General features: G+C 37.6%; 1 protein-coding gene across 3 annotated transcripts in view; it reads right to left on the reverse strand.

Annotated features, from left to right (window-relative positions):
* The window catches only part of BBOX1 (gamma-butyrobetaine hydroxylase 1), an 81,242-nt gene that overhangs the window by 41,986 nt on the left and 26,193 nt on the right, over positions 1-13,063 (reverse strand). The window lies entirely within an intron of this gene.

Genomic DNA, 13,063 nt, shown 5'->3' on the forward strand with positions numbered 1-13,063 from the left:
ACTTTAGAAGCAAGAAAAACTACAATCCTGCAGCCTGTGGAACAAAAACCACATTCACAGAAAGATAGACAAGATGAAAAGGCAGAGGGCTATGTACCAGATGAAGGAACAAGATAAAACCCCAGAAAAACAACTAAATGAAGTGGAGATAGGCAACCTTCCAGAAAAAAAAATCAAAATAATGATAGTGAAGATGATCCAGGACCGCAGAAAAAGAATGGAGGCAAAGATCGAGACGATGCAAGAAATGTTGAAGAAAGACCTAGAAGAATTAAAGAACAAACAAACAGAGATGAAAAATACAATCTGAAATGAAAACTACACTAGAAGGAATCAATAGCAGAATAACTGAGGCAGAAGAACGGATAAGTGACCTGGAAGACAGAATGGTGGAATTAACTGCTGTGGAACAGAATAAAGAAAAAAGAATGAAAAGAAATGAAGACAGCCTAAGAGACTTCTGGGACAATATTAAATGTAGCAACATTTGCATTATAGAGGTCCCAGAAGGAGAAGAGAGAGAAAAAGGAACAGAGAAAATATTTGAAGAGATTATAGTCAAAAACTTCCCTAACATGGGAAAGGAAATAGCCACCCAAGTCCAGGAAGTGCAGAGAGTCCCATACAGGATAAACCCAAGGAGAAACACACCAAGACACATAGTAATCAAATTGGCAAAAATTAAAGACAAAGAAAAATTATTAAAAGCAGCAAGGGAAAAATGACAAATAACATACAAGGGAACTCCCATAAGGTTAACAGCTGATTTCTCAGCAGAAACTCTACAAGCCAGAAGGGACTGGCATGATATAATTAAAGTGATGAAAGGGAAAAACCTACAACCAAGATTACTCTACCCGGCAAGGATCTCATTCAGATTCAATGGAGAAACAAAAGCTTTACAGACAAGCAAAAGCTAAGAGAATTCAGCACCACCAAACCAGCTCTACAACAAATGCTAAAGGAACTTCTCTAAGTGGGAAACACAAGAGGAGAAAAAGACCTACAAAAACAAGCCCAAAACAATTAAGAAAATGGTAATAGGAACATACATATCAATAATTACCCCAAACGTGAATGGATTAAATGCTCCAACCAAAAGACACAGGCTTGCTGAATGGATACAAAAACAAGACCCATATATATGCTGTCTACAACAGACCCACTTCAGACCTAGGAACACATTCAGTCTGAAAGTGAGGGGATGGAAAAAGATATTCCATTTAAATGGAAATCAAAAGAAAGCTGGAGTAGCCATACTCATATCAGATAAAATAGACTTTAAAATAAAGAATGTTAGAACAGACAAGGAAGGACACTACATAATGATCAAGGGGGTTCAATACAAGAAGAAGATATAACAATTATAAATATATATGCACCCAACATAGGAGCACCTCAATACATAAGGCAACTGCTAACAGCTATAAAAGAGGAAATCAACAGTAACACAATAATAGTGGGGGACTTTAACACCTCACTTACACCAATGGACAGATCATCCAAAATGAAAATAAATAAGGAAACAGAAGCTTTAAATGACACAATAGACCAGATAGATTTAATTGATATCTATAGGACATTCCATCCAAAAACAGCAGATTACACTTTCTTCTCAAGTGCGCACAGATTATTCTCCAGGATAGACCACATCTTGGGTCACAAGTCAAGCCTCAGTAAATTTAAGAAAATTGAAATCATATCAGCATGTTTTCTGACCACAACACTATGAGATTAGAAATGAATTACAGGGAAAAAAACGTAAAAAACACAAACACAGGGAGGCTAAACAATACGTTACTAAATAACCAAGAGATCACTGAAGAAATCAAAGAGGAAATAAAAAAATACCTAGAGACAAATGACAATGAAAACACGATGATCCAAAACCTATGGGATGAAGCAAAAGCAGTTCTAAGAGGGAAGTTTATAGCTATACAAGGTTACCTCAAGAAACAAGAAAAATCTCAAGTAAACAATCTAACCTTACACCTAAAGGAACTAGAGGAAGAAGAACAACCAAAACCCAAAGTTAGTAGAAGGAAAGAAATCATAAAGATCAGAGCAGAAATAAATGAAATAGAAACAAAGAAAACAATAGCAAAGATCAATAAAACTAAAAGCTGGTTCTTTGAGAAGATAAACAAAATTGATAAACCATTAGCCAGACTCATCAAGAAAAAGAGGGAGAGGACTCAAATCAATACAATTAGAAATGAAAAAGGAGAAGTTACAACAGACACCGCAGAAATACAAAGCATCCTAAGAGACTACTAAAAGAAACTCTATGCCAATGAAATGGACAACCTGGAGGAAATGGACAAATTCTTAGAAAGGTATAACCTTCCAAGACTGAAGTAGGAAGAAATAGAAAATATGAACAGACCAATCACAAGTAATGAAATTGAAACTGTGATTAAACATTTTCCAACAAACAAAAGTCCAGGACCAGATGGCTTCACAGGTGAATTCTATCAAACATTTAGAGAAGAGCTAACACCCATCCTTCTCAAACTCTTCCAAAAAATTGTGGAGGAAGGAAAACTCCCAAACTCATTCTAAGAGGCCACCATCACCCTGATACCAGAACCAGACAAAGATATTACAAAAAAAGAAAATTACAGACCAATATCACTGATGAATATAGATGCAAAAATCCTCAAGAAAATACTAGCAAACAGAATCCAACAACACATTAAAAAGATCATACACCATGACGAATTGGGATTTATCCCAGGGATGCAAGGATTCTTCAATATATGCAAATCAATCAATGTGATACACCATATTAACAAACTGAAGAATAAAAACCATACGATCATCCCAGTAGATGCAGAAAAAGCTTTTGACAAAATTCAACACCCATTTATGGTAAAAACAATCCAGAAAGTGGGCATAGAGGGAACCTACCTCAAGATAATAAAGGCCATATATGACAAACCCACAGCAAACATCATTCTCAATGGTGAAAAACTGAAATCATTTCCTCTAAGATCAGGAACAAGACAAGGATGTCCACTCTTGCCACTATTATTCAACATAGTTTTGGAACTCCTAACCACAGCAATCAGAGAAGAAAAAGAAATAAAAGGAATCCAAATTGGAAAAGAAAAAGTAAAACTGTCACTGTTTGCAGATGACATGACACTATACATAGAGAATCCTAAAGACGCCACCAGAAAACTACTAGAGCTAATCAATGAATTTGGTAAAGTTGCAGGATACAAAATTAATGCACAGAAATCTCTTGCATTCCTATACACTAATGATGAAAAATCTGAAAGAGAAATTAAGGAAACACTCCCACTTACCATTGCAACAAAAAGAATAAAATATCCGGGAATAAATCTACCTAGGGAGACAAAAGACCTGTACGAAGAAAACTGTAAGACACTGATGAAAGAAATTAAAGATGATACCAACAGATGGAGAGATATACCATGTTCTTGGATTGGAAGAATCAATATTGTGAAAATGACTATACCACCCAAAGCAATCTATAGATTCAATGCAATCCTTATCAAATTATGAATGGAATTTTTTATGGAACTAGAACAAAAAATCTTAAAATTTGTATGGGGACACAAAAGACCCGAATAGCCAAAGCAGTCTTGAGGGAAAAAAACGGAGCTGGAGGAATCAGACTCCCTGACTTCAGACTATACTACAAAGCTACAGTACTCAAGACAATATGGTAGTGGCACAAAAATGGAAACATAGATCAATGGAACAAGATAGAAAGCTCAGAGTTAAACCCACGCACCTATGGTCAACTAATCTATGACAAAGGAGGCAAGGATATACAATGGGGAAAAGACAGTCTCTTCAATAGGTGGTGCTGGGAAAAATGGACAGCTACATGTAAAAGAATGAAATTAGAACACTCCCTAACACCAAACACAAAAATAAACTCAAAATGGATTAGAGACCTACATGTAAGACCAGACACTATAAAACTCTTAGAGGAAAATATAGGAAGAACACTCTTTGACATAAATCACAGCAAGATCTTTTTTGATCCACCTCCTAGAGTAATGGAAATAAAAACAAAAATAAACAAATGGGACCTAATGAAACTTCAAAGTTTTTGCACAGCAAAGGAAACCATAAACAAGACGAAAAGACAACCCTCAGAATGGGAGAAAATATTTTCAAACAAATCAACGGACCAAGGATTAATCTCCAAAATATATACACAGGTCATGCAGCTCAATATTAAAAAAACAAACGACCCAATCCAAAAATGGGCAGAAGACCTACATAGACATTTCTCCAAAGAAGACATACAGATGGCCAAGAAGCACATGAAAAGCTGCTCAACATCACTAATTATTAGAGAAATGCATATCAAAACTACAATGAGGTATCACCTCACTCCTATTAGAATGGGCATTGTCAGAAAATCTACAAACAACAAATGCTGGAGAGGGTGTGGAGAAGAGGGAACCCTCTTGCACTGTTGGTGGGAATGTAAATTGATACAGCCACTATGGAGAATAGTATGGAGGTTCCTTAAAAAACTAAAAATAGAATTACCATATGATCCAGCAATCCCACTACTGGGCATATACCCAGAGAAAACCATAATTCAAAAGGACACATGCACCCCAATGTTCATTGCAGCACTATTTACAATAGCCAGGTCATGGAAGCAACCTAAATGCCCATTGACAGATGAATGGATAAAGAAGATGTGGTACATATATACAATGGAATATAAGTCAGCCATAAAAAGGAATGAAATTGGGTCATTTGTAGAGACATGGATGGATCTAGAGACTGTCATACAGAGTGAAGCAAGTCAGAAAGAGAAAAACAAATATCGTATATTAATGCCTATATGTGGAACCTAGGAAAATGGTACAGATGAACTGGTTTGCAGGGCAGAAATTGAGACACAGGTGTAGAGAACAAACGTATGGACACCAAGGGGGGAAAGTGGCGGGGTGGTGGTTGTGGTGGTGTGACATAGTGGGCGATTGGGATTGACATGTATACACTGAAGTGTATAAAATTGATGACTAATAAGAACCTGCTGTATAAAAAAATAAATAAAATAAAATTTAAATATTAAAAAAAAGAAAAAAATATAAACTTTATCTTCTCTTGTGACAAGTTATTTGTTTGTCAACTGTCATTTTCCCTTTGCATAAACAGTTGGCTCTAATTTGAATTTAATAGAGGGGAAGGGAATGAATAGTCTGGTACTGTCATTATGGTTTAGTTTGAGAACTTTCCACATAATCCTGTCAAATTATTCCCTTGCATCTGGGCTAGCAGTATAAGTCGAAGCCACATTTGATAGTCAACAATTATTATGGCATTAGGGACTATGGGAAAATGTTAATATCAACAAACCACCATAGTGGCGTGCTGTAAAGGAAAGATTACAGACTGTTGAGTCAAGTAAACCTGAGTTTGTAGCTGATTCTTCTGCCTCAGTTTCCTTACTTTTAAAATGGGGATAATGATTCTTATCAGAATTGTCAAGATTCAAGATCATGATGGTAAAGCATGGAGCTCAATACTTAGCACATAAAAAGTGCTTAACAGAAAATTATTTTCTCCCATCCCAATAACAGCAGCTGCCTGTCTTGGTTGCACAGAGTATAACCAAGGAGGTAATGGGGATTGGAGGGCTTGTGGAAAAGCAACTGCCTTAGTAGGGTAGCCTATAAATTTCCTCAAGTGATTTCTAGAGGAGCATCAGATACAGAAATTATTTTTCCTTTCATTCATGAGATGACCTCATACTCAAGTGGTTTTGTTGGCAGCTACTTTACCGTGAAACCTAATATTACAAAGGGAACTCCGGGGACTGGCTCTTGGCTGATAACATAAACTGGGATTCACAATGGCCGAAAGAACACAGCTTGTTACTCTGCTTGGGAAACCCTAATACTCAGAAGAATACACATTTTAAAGCTCCCCCCAACCCAATCCTCAAATACTGTGATCAGTACTAAATCTAAAACACCTCATTAAGAAATCTCAGTGTAGATTTTTCACGAAGTAGGATGAAATTACAACTCAATTCAGAACTCAGACAAGTTTTCTTTGTTTTCTTCCCAAGTCTGAATAGCTTCTAGGTTAGTTTTTATTTTATAGCCATTTTTATTCAAGAAGGGCTGTGTGGTTTTCTCAAGCAATTTCTTGGCTAGAAACTTCAGCAAAATGGGTAAACTTGTTTTTTCTTCCCCTCTTCAGTCCCCACACTTCACAAACGTTTTCTGGTAACATGTATATCAAGCAAGTAGCTGTTTCAAAGTCAGATTTGGAGGGAGTACTAATGGTAAGAGCAATTTCTAAGGAGCCAGATGCCAAAGAATAATCATATTTTTCACTCATACGTCCTCAATCTCTAATACAAGTTAATGTGTGAAGTGCTGCTGGGCTGGCTTACAGAAATGCTAGCAGAAATCCAGTGAATGCTGGAAAGGAGATATGTTTGTTCTCCCCAGAGGCTATTTCAATAATGTTAATTCTTAACTGGCTTGGCTGGTGCATTTGACAAACAGCCCAATAGAAACATTTGCTGTTTGACATTATTTTATTCATCTCATGAAGCCTGCATGCAAGGTACTCATGCAAATGCAAAACTCAGCAGTAATAGTAGCATTTTTAGATTTTTCCAGCAAATTTTCATCCAAAGGCCTCAAAGGGCATGATAGGTATTAAAACACTCCTTTAGAAAGAGAAACAAGGCCTCAGTAGAGGAGAATCATAGAACTCTGGGAAACTAAAGAAAAGTTTAGACCAACTTCTCACCTACAAATAGCTGATGGTGAAGCCATGATTAAGCTCTGCTTCCCTACTGGTCCTCTGGGCAGCTCTCTGGGCAGTAAGGCAATACAGATGTTCTGGGGCATTGGGTCCTCAATTCTTTCCTAAACTTTTCGGAAGGAAGGGTTTCAAAGTATTTATTTATTTTCCACAACAATTTGTGGCCTTATAAGTTTTATTCAGCATTTACATAGCTTTCATGCTGTCTCCACAAGATAAAATTTGACTACCACCAAGATTCATAAATTTCTTTGCTTTTACCCCTATTCCTCATTATCTCTCATCATCTTTATTTTATTCCTGATGTTAGTGTTTCAGAAAAATATATTTTTTAATTTTCATCTGATTATTCTTCTTAGTCTAATCCTTGTTACATGTGTTACTGCATCTTGCTTGTGCTAGAAAATAAAATATTCTTAGAAAGAAGAAAGAAGAAGAAAGAACTGAACTTCTGGGCTCTGATCTGGAAAAGAGGAGTTTTGCTAGCTATGGTTGAAATTTGTATTTTTCTTCCTCTTGACTTTCTGATGAGTTGTTCATGAGGTTAATTTTCTAAGGACTGATAAATATCGACAATGCTAAGAAAGAATTTTTGATGTCTTGATCAAATGGAATTTCTCAATATCGTAGCATACATTCCCTTTCATTAACGTTTCCTGAGAGATAAGTGTGCGTGAGACACCAAGCTAGTACTGAGCAGTCCACTGTTTCTGCCTGCAAAGAGCTCAATATGACGGTGGCAATGGCAATGAGATACACATGCCTTATTTTCAAAGGTTATCCTGGCTAGTAGTCACAAGCAAGATAACTAGTTAATATACAATATTAGTGGTAAACACTAAAAAATACGATGTTGAACCCTCCTCCCCCACCCCATCTCTGTGTCACACACACACACACGCACACACAACACACACACACACACACACAAGTATATATAAATAGTAATACCCTAACCTCACCAGTTAATTTAGTTGTCCAACTAATTAGAGAAGAAATTCTCAGGTTATGCTTTTGCCTTTTTAGGGAAGAGCATGTGAACTTCTCATTGTCTTATAATTACAGTCTCAAAATATGATGACTAGCAAATATTACTACAACCCAGCAAACTAACAGTAGTGATATCTTACAACACAGTAGTTTATTTTCTTTCACACTGCATGCATTATCCCTAAAAGTGGAATCTTCCACAGGAAACAGAAATTGCCTAACTAGATATTAGGAATATATGGGAGAGAAGGGAATTTCCACCTCTCTTTCTGGATGGGCGGTTCAGAATGCAAAACTAGCTCCTAGGATGAGTAGTAAAGTACTTATTTTGTTTTCTTGTAATGCCTGGGCATGGGGATGTGGCGCTGGTAGTGATCTCACAGAGCTGAGGCTGGGAGAGGGGTTCTCTACCTTAAAACTTCAGAGGCTACCAGATCAAGGGAGGATGTAGCAGGGATGGTGATTGAAACACAGGAGGAGAAATATTAATAGGTCAAGCAACTAGGGCACAAAAGGCCAAAAAGCAGCCAAAATCAGAGGAGGACTTGGAACAGGTTGTTTGTAGACAGGATAAAGGTCAGGAGATGCAAAAGCGAGGGAGATGCATGCAAGAAAGAAGGTGTTAAGTAGGAAGGGAGGAAAGCAATCTGAGCAAAGTGAGAAAGGAACTATGGCTGTAGTCGTTCCCTACCAACCCTCTTTGGTGGATAAAATGGTTTGCATCTAAGTTGGGCTAGCTTGAGATGGGGAGGAGGAGCTGTATAGAATTATATAGTCATAATTAAATATGTATGTAGTAATGTCACACCTATTTATACAGTGGTAGCCTGTGTAAGTTTGAGGAGTCTGGCTTCATTCTCTCTAGTTGCCATATTGATAGTTGAATATCGCCCCATCTTCACCATGCTTTCACCAGGCTGGGAGAGTATCACCCTTCCACTATGTGTTACCTTTTAATTACTGTTGGCATGTATTGACTATCTTGTTCCCTCATTTGTAATGCCAGAAGTCCAGGGGGTACTTTACAGTTTGTTCCTTGGTTTTATGGAATATTTATTGTTCCAGATTATCTAGATGAAGTCAACTCAACTCTTTATAATCACCCATACACAGCAATCACCAAAGATAGTTTTCCATAAAGCAGAAACCCAGAACTAGTTCAGAACAAAATGCCTGGCATGGTGCCTTGCACGTGGTAAAGTATTCAAGGAATGGTTGTTGCATGGATGAGCAAGACGACAATACCACCGACCAGGATATTCTCTTTCATTGACAGTGATTGTACTTTCTTTAAGACTTACTCTGTGGGATGCATTGTCGAATGCATTATTCTAACTTGCATTCAGTCATTGAAGATGGCAGTGGAGTGTAGTTTACAATGACTATTTCCCATTGGGTTAAATTATGTCATAAAATTCAGATATTTTGTTCAATAAAGAAATGATCCAGAAAGCTGTTTTTATTCCTTTTGTGGGGGTGGGGTGTGGTCAGGGACATGGGATGAGGCTTTTGGCCTCACTCTGCAAAAACTACATTGTTCCAAGTCAAAGGTTTAAATCCTCCTGAAAAGGTCATCTTTTTACATACTGATCCACATGTATATGTATTTGACAAAATTGACAATGGGGGTTTCTTTACCAACTCTTATTCTTTTCTCCCAGGAAAGCTTTCATCCTTAAGGCAGTAAGGTTACTGAGCATTTCACAGGGCTGCATGAACAAATATTGCCTAGATGATGCACTGTCAAAAATGGCAAGTATCTGAGAAAATACAGCTATGGAAAATGATGTAAACATTTATCCTCAAAGCTATTGCCATTTTGATTTAGTAGGTGAACATAATTTTATAATATGAAATGCTCTAATAACTATTGCATTCGTCAGCTGCTTTATAGTCTATTAAAAACTAGGTGTGAATTTATTCATTATACATTTATTCCTCGCCTACCATATGCTAAAACTACAGAAAGTTCTGGAATCTACTGTTTTTGTTCATCCAACCAACAATCTAACAATGTAGATGGCAGCCAAAACCCCAAAATAGACATTATAATTCTCACTTTAGACACACGCAGTTCAAATTCTCTAAACTAGTAACCCTATTCGAATGGAAAAGTACTAGGTTAGTTTCCCCAAGGCAAGCACGTGTGAAGTAGCACCAAGCTATTATTGTTTTTGGCAACTAAGCAAGAGCGGAAACCAGGCTCCTTGAAAAATCTACCCGGAAAGCAAAGTTTACCTTTAACATTTCCCACTTTCCTTTCTCTGTCCCTCTCCTATTTCTGGCATTATTATTATTGCCTTCATTATTTATTGCCTTCATTTATTCTTTCCGTTTACTCACTCACCAACCAGTTATTTTTCAAACAAGAGTAAGGCCAGTGGAGAAACAAAGTTATGAAAGGGAGAGACCCTGTCTAAGGCAGCTACTGATTCTGTTCTAAATCATGTCCAGGCATTACCACAGTACAAAGAAGAACATGACAAGTGCCATTTAGTCTACATAATTGTGAGAGTTCAGAGGATGTAAAGAACCCAAGCTCCACACCACCTGTGACCTGCCTTCTCTTGAACTACCCTTCCTCTCAACCAGAGGCTTATGACCTTTGCTGCAAATGAGTATCACCTGAAGAGTTTCTAAAATTCCTGATACCCAGGCCAAATCCAAGTCCTGTTAAAAAAAAAATTTCTGGAGATGGGACCCAGATGTCAGTATTTTTTAAATTGGTTATTCTACTGTGCAGCCTAGGTTGAGAAACATTGTCCTAAATATCTCCCTTATTTAAAAATCTCATGTTACCCTAACTTCAGTATAGAAACGGCAAATAACTTCGGGGAAAATATTCACTTTTCTCATTCTGTTGACAAAACCCCCTGAAACAAGTAAGCAAACAAACAAAATCAGAGCTACAACAACAACAGCAACAACAACAAAACTGTTCTCTTCGTTAAGTTCTTGAGGTAGGGAATTAGAAATTACCGAAAAATAAATAAATAAAAATTAAAAAAAGAGATCTTGGTAATCATTGGTGGAAGAAGCAGTAAGGTGGAAAGAAAGGCATTTTCTGGAGTGTGGTATAGTTTGAGAGATTTAGGGAAGAAATGTGATCAACTGCTGAAGGTGAAATTGTGTAGGTAAACTATGTGGTCAGATGCAAAGATCTTGGACAACGGGAATGGAAGAGTAGTAGGAAATCTGATTTGTTTTGACAACAAACCTTTAGTATTCATTCCAATAAATTTCACAATATTAGATCAGTGGCCAAATTATTAAGCCTTTTTAAGGATTTGTAACAACAAAACAAAATAAAACACAAGTCATAAATCAGGACTAAGAATCTGACCCTTAATGTGATGGATAGGGGTGGAAGTTAGGGAACCATAACAAAGAGCCCCAAATTTGGCCACTGTAATGAAACTGTGAAATGTGTTGGCATCAATTCAAAAAGTCTGTTGTCAGCAAATAAAAATGAAGTAAAACAACTTAGAAGATATTTGAAGTGCTCTGTTTACCTCCAGCGCCCTAAAGCATCTTTTCCGTCTTCTTCCTTCATACTATGATTGATAGTGAGGTAGATTAGAAAGCCCAGGGATGGGACAGACACAGATTCCAACTCTGGTTCCTTGTTTACTATCTGTGGAAACTTGGGTTTATACTTTAATTCTCTGGGCTTCAGCTTCCTCATTAGTGAACTCAGGGATAATATCTATTCCAGAAAGTTGTGAAAAATAAATAGAGAGCAAATAATACAGTTGGGGCTCTTAATAATTTCAAGACTCTTCCTCTTTCCTTTGTCTGTTGTTGCTGCTGTAATCTGTAAGGCAGCTTAAATTCTTACAGATGTAGGGGAGATAAAAATTTTGTATGACACAAACTCGCTAATGGTAAAAGTTTGTTCTTGGGATGGAAGTGGGGACTGGGTCATCCAAGCCTAAACATGGTAGAGTCTTCTGCCATTAATAAACATACTCAAATCATTGGAGGCAAGTGACTGAATATTTTTGACCTTCTGTTTACCTACAGACGAGGTCTTGCTCTAGATTAGCAAACCTAGGGGCAAAGTCAAAGGCTAGCAGGGCTCTTGCAGGTCTGAGGTGGGAGTTGGGGGCAGAATTCGTGAAATTGGAGAGTGAGAGTATGCTCTCTTCAGGGCTCAGCCTTTTCTTACCTCCAGCAGGTTGCTGGCAAGCAGGGTTTAAGCTCAGTTGTTGCTACATTTGATTTTTCAAGAAAAGTCAGCTCCATATTTAATGTAAAATCTCCCAGTTTTTAAGTGTTGATTCCATTTTTTTTCAACATCATGTGAGCCAAACAAAACACATCTGAATACTGCCTGCGTGCTACCAGTTTGCAAACTTTGCATTTTGCAGGTCCTTTTCACTTTTAGTGCCCTCTACTCTGAGCCCAAGAATAAGTGTCTCCATCGCAAATGACAGGCTCACCCTAAAGATTAGAAATACAGTCATACCCCCACTTCCAGGTAGTGTTTCCTGTTGCTAGTGTTTTCTTATCCATAATTAATGTTACCTCTCAGGCAATTCTTATGCAAACAGCCTCTTGTTCCAAAGTTAAAATCAATTGTATTTCCTGTTACTTGCTAAAGTGCGTATACTTAATTTTCTGCATGTTAGCTTTACTTAAAACATCTGGTGGCTGGTTTCATTTCCCCAGGGCCCAACCTAATTTTGTGCCAACTCTTGGGAGGTAAAACTTTAATAAACGTTCACAGTTGTAAAGCTGAATATTTTAAAAAAGCCTTAGAGAAACAGTCTTCTATCCCACTTGGTATGGACTGAACTGTGTCCTTCTCAAATTCATATGATGAAACACTAACCTTCAGTGTGACTACATTCGGAGAAAGGGCCTTTAAGGAGGTGATTAGGGTTAAATGAAATCTTTGGTTTTTTTCTTTTTTGACCAGGGATTGAACCCGGGCCCTCTCCAGTGAGAGCGTGGAGTCCTAACCACTGGACTGCCAGGGAATTCCCGATTAAATGAAATCTTAAGGGCGGGGCCCTAATCCAATAGGACTGGTGTCCTTATAAGAAGAGGAAGAGATACCAGGAGTGCAGGTACCCTGAGGAAAGGCCATGTGAAGATACAGTGAGAAATTGGCCAACTGCAAGTGAGGAAGAGAGCGCTCACCAAGAACCAAACCTGCCAGCACCTTGATCTTGGACTTCTGGCCTTTAGAATTGTGAGGAAATAAACTTTTGTTGTTCAAGCCACCCAGTCTATGGTATTCTGTTGTGCAGCCCTAGCAAACTAATCCTCGACCTTTAACTATCCT

The sequence above is a fragment of the Balaenoptera acutorostrata genome, chromosome 9, assembly GCF_949987535.1.
Source record: "Balaenoptera acutorostrata chromosome 9, mBalAcu1.1, whole genome shotgun sequence".
Taxonomy (NCBI): Eukaryota; Metazoa; Chordata; class Mammalia; order Artiodactyla; family Balaenopteridae; genus Balaenoptera; species Balaenoptera acutorostrata.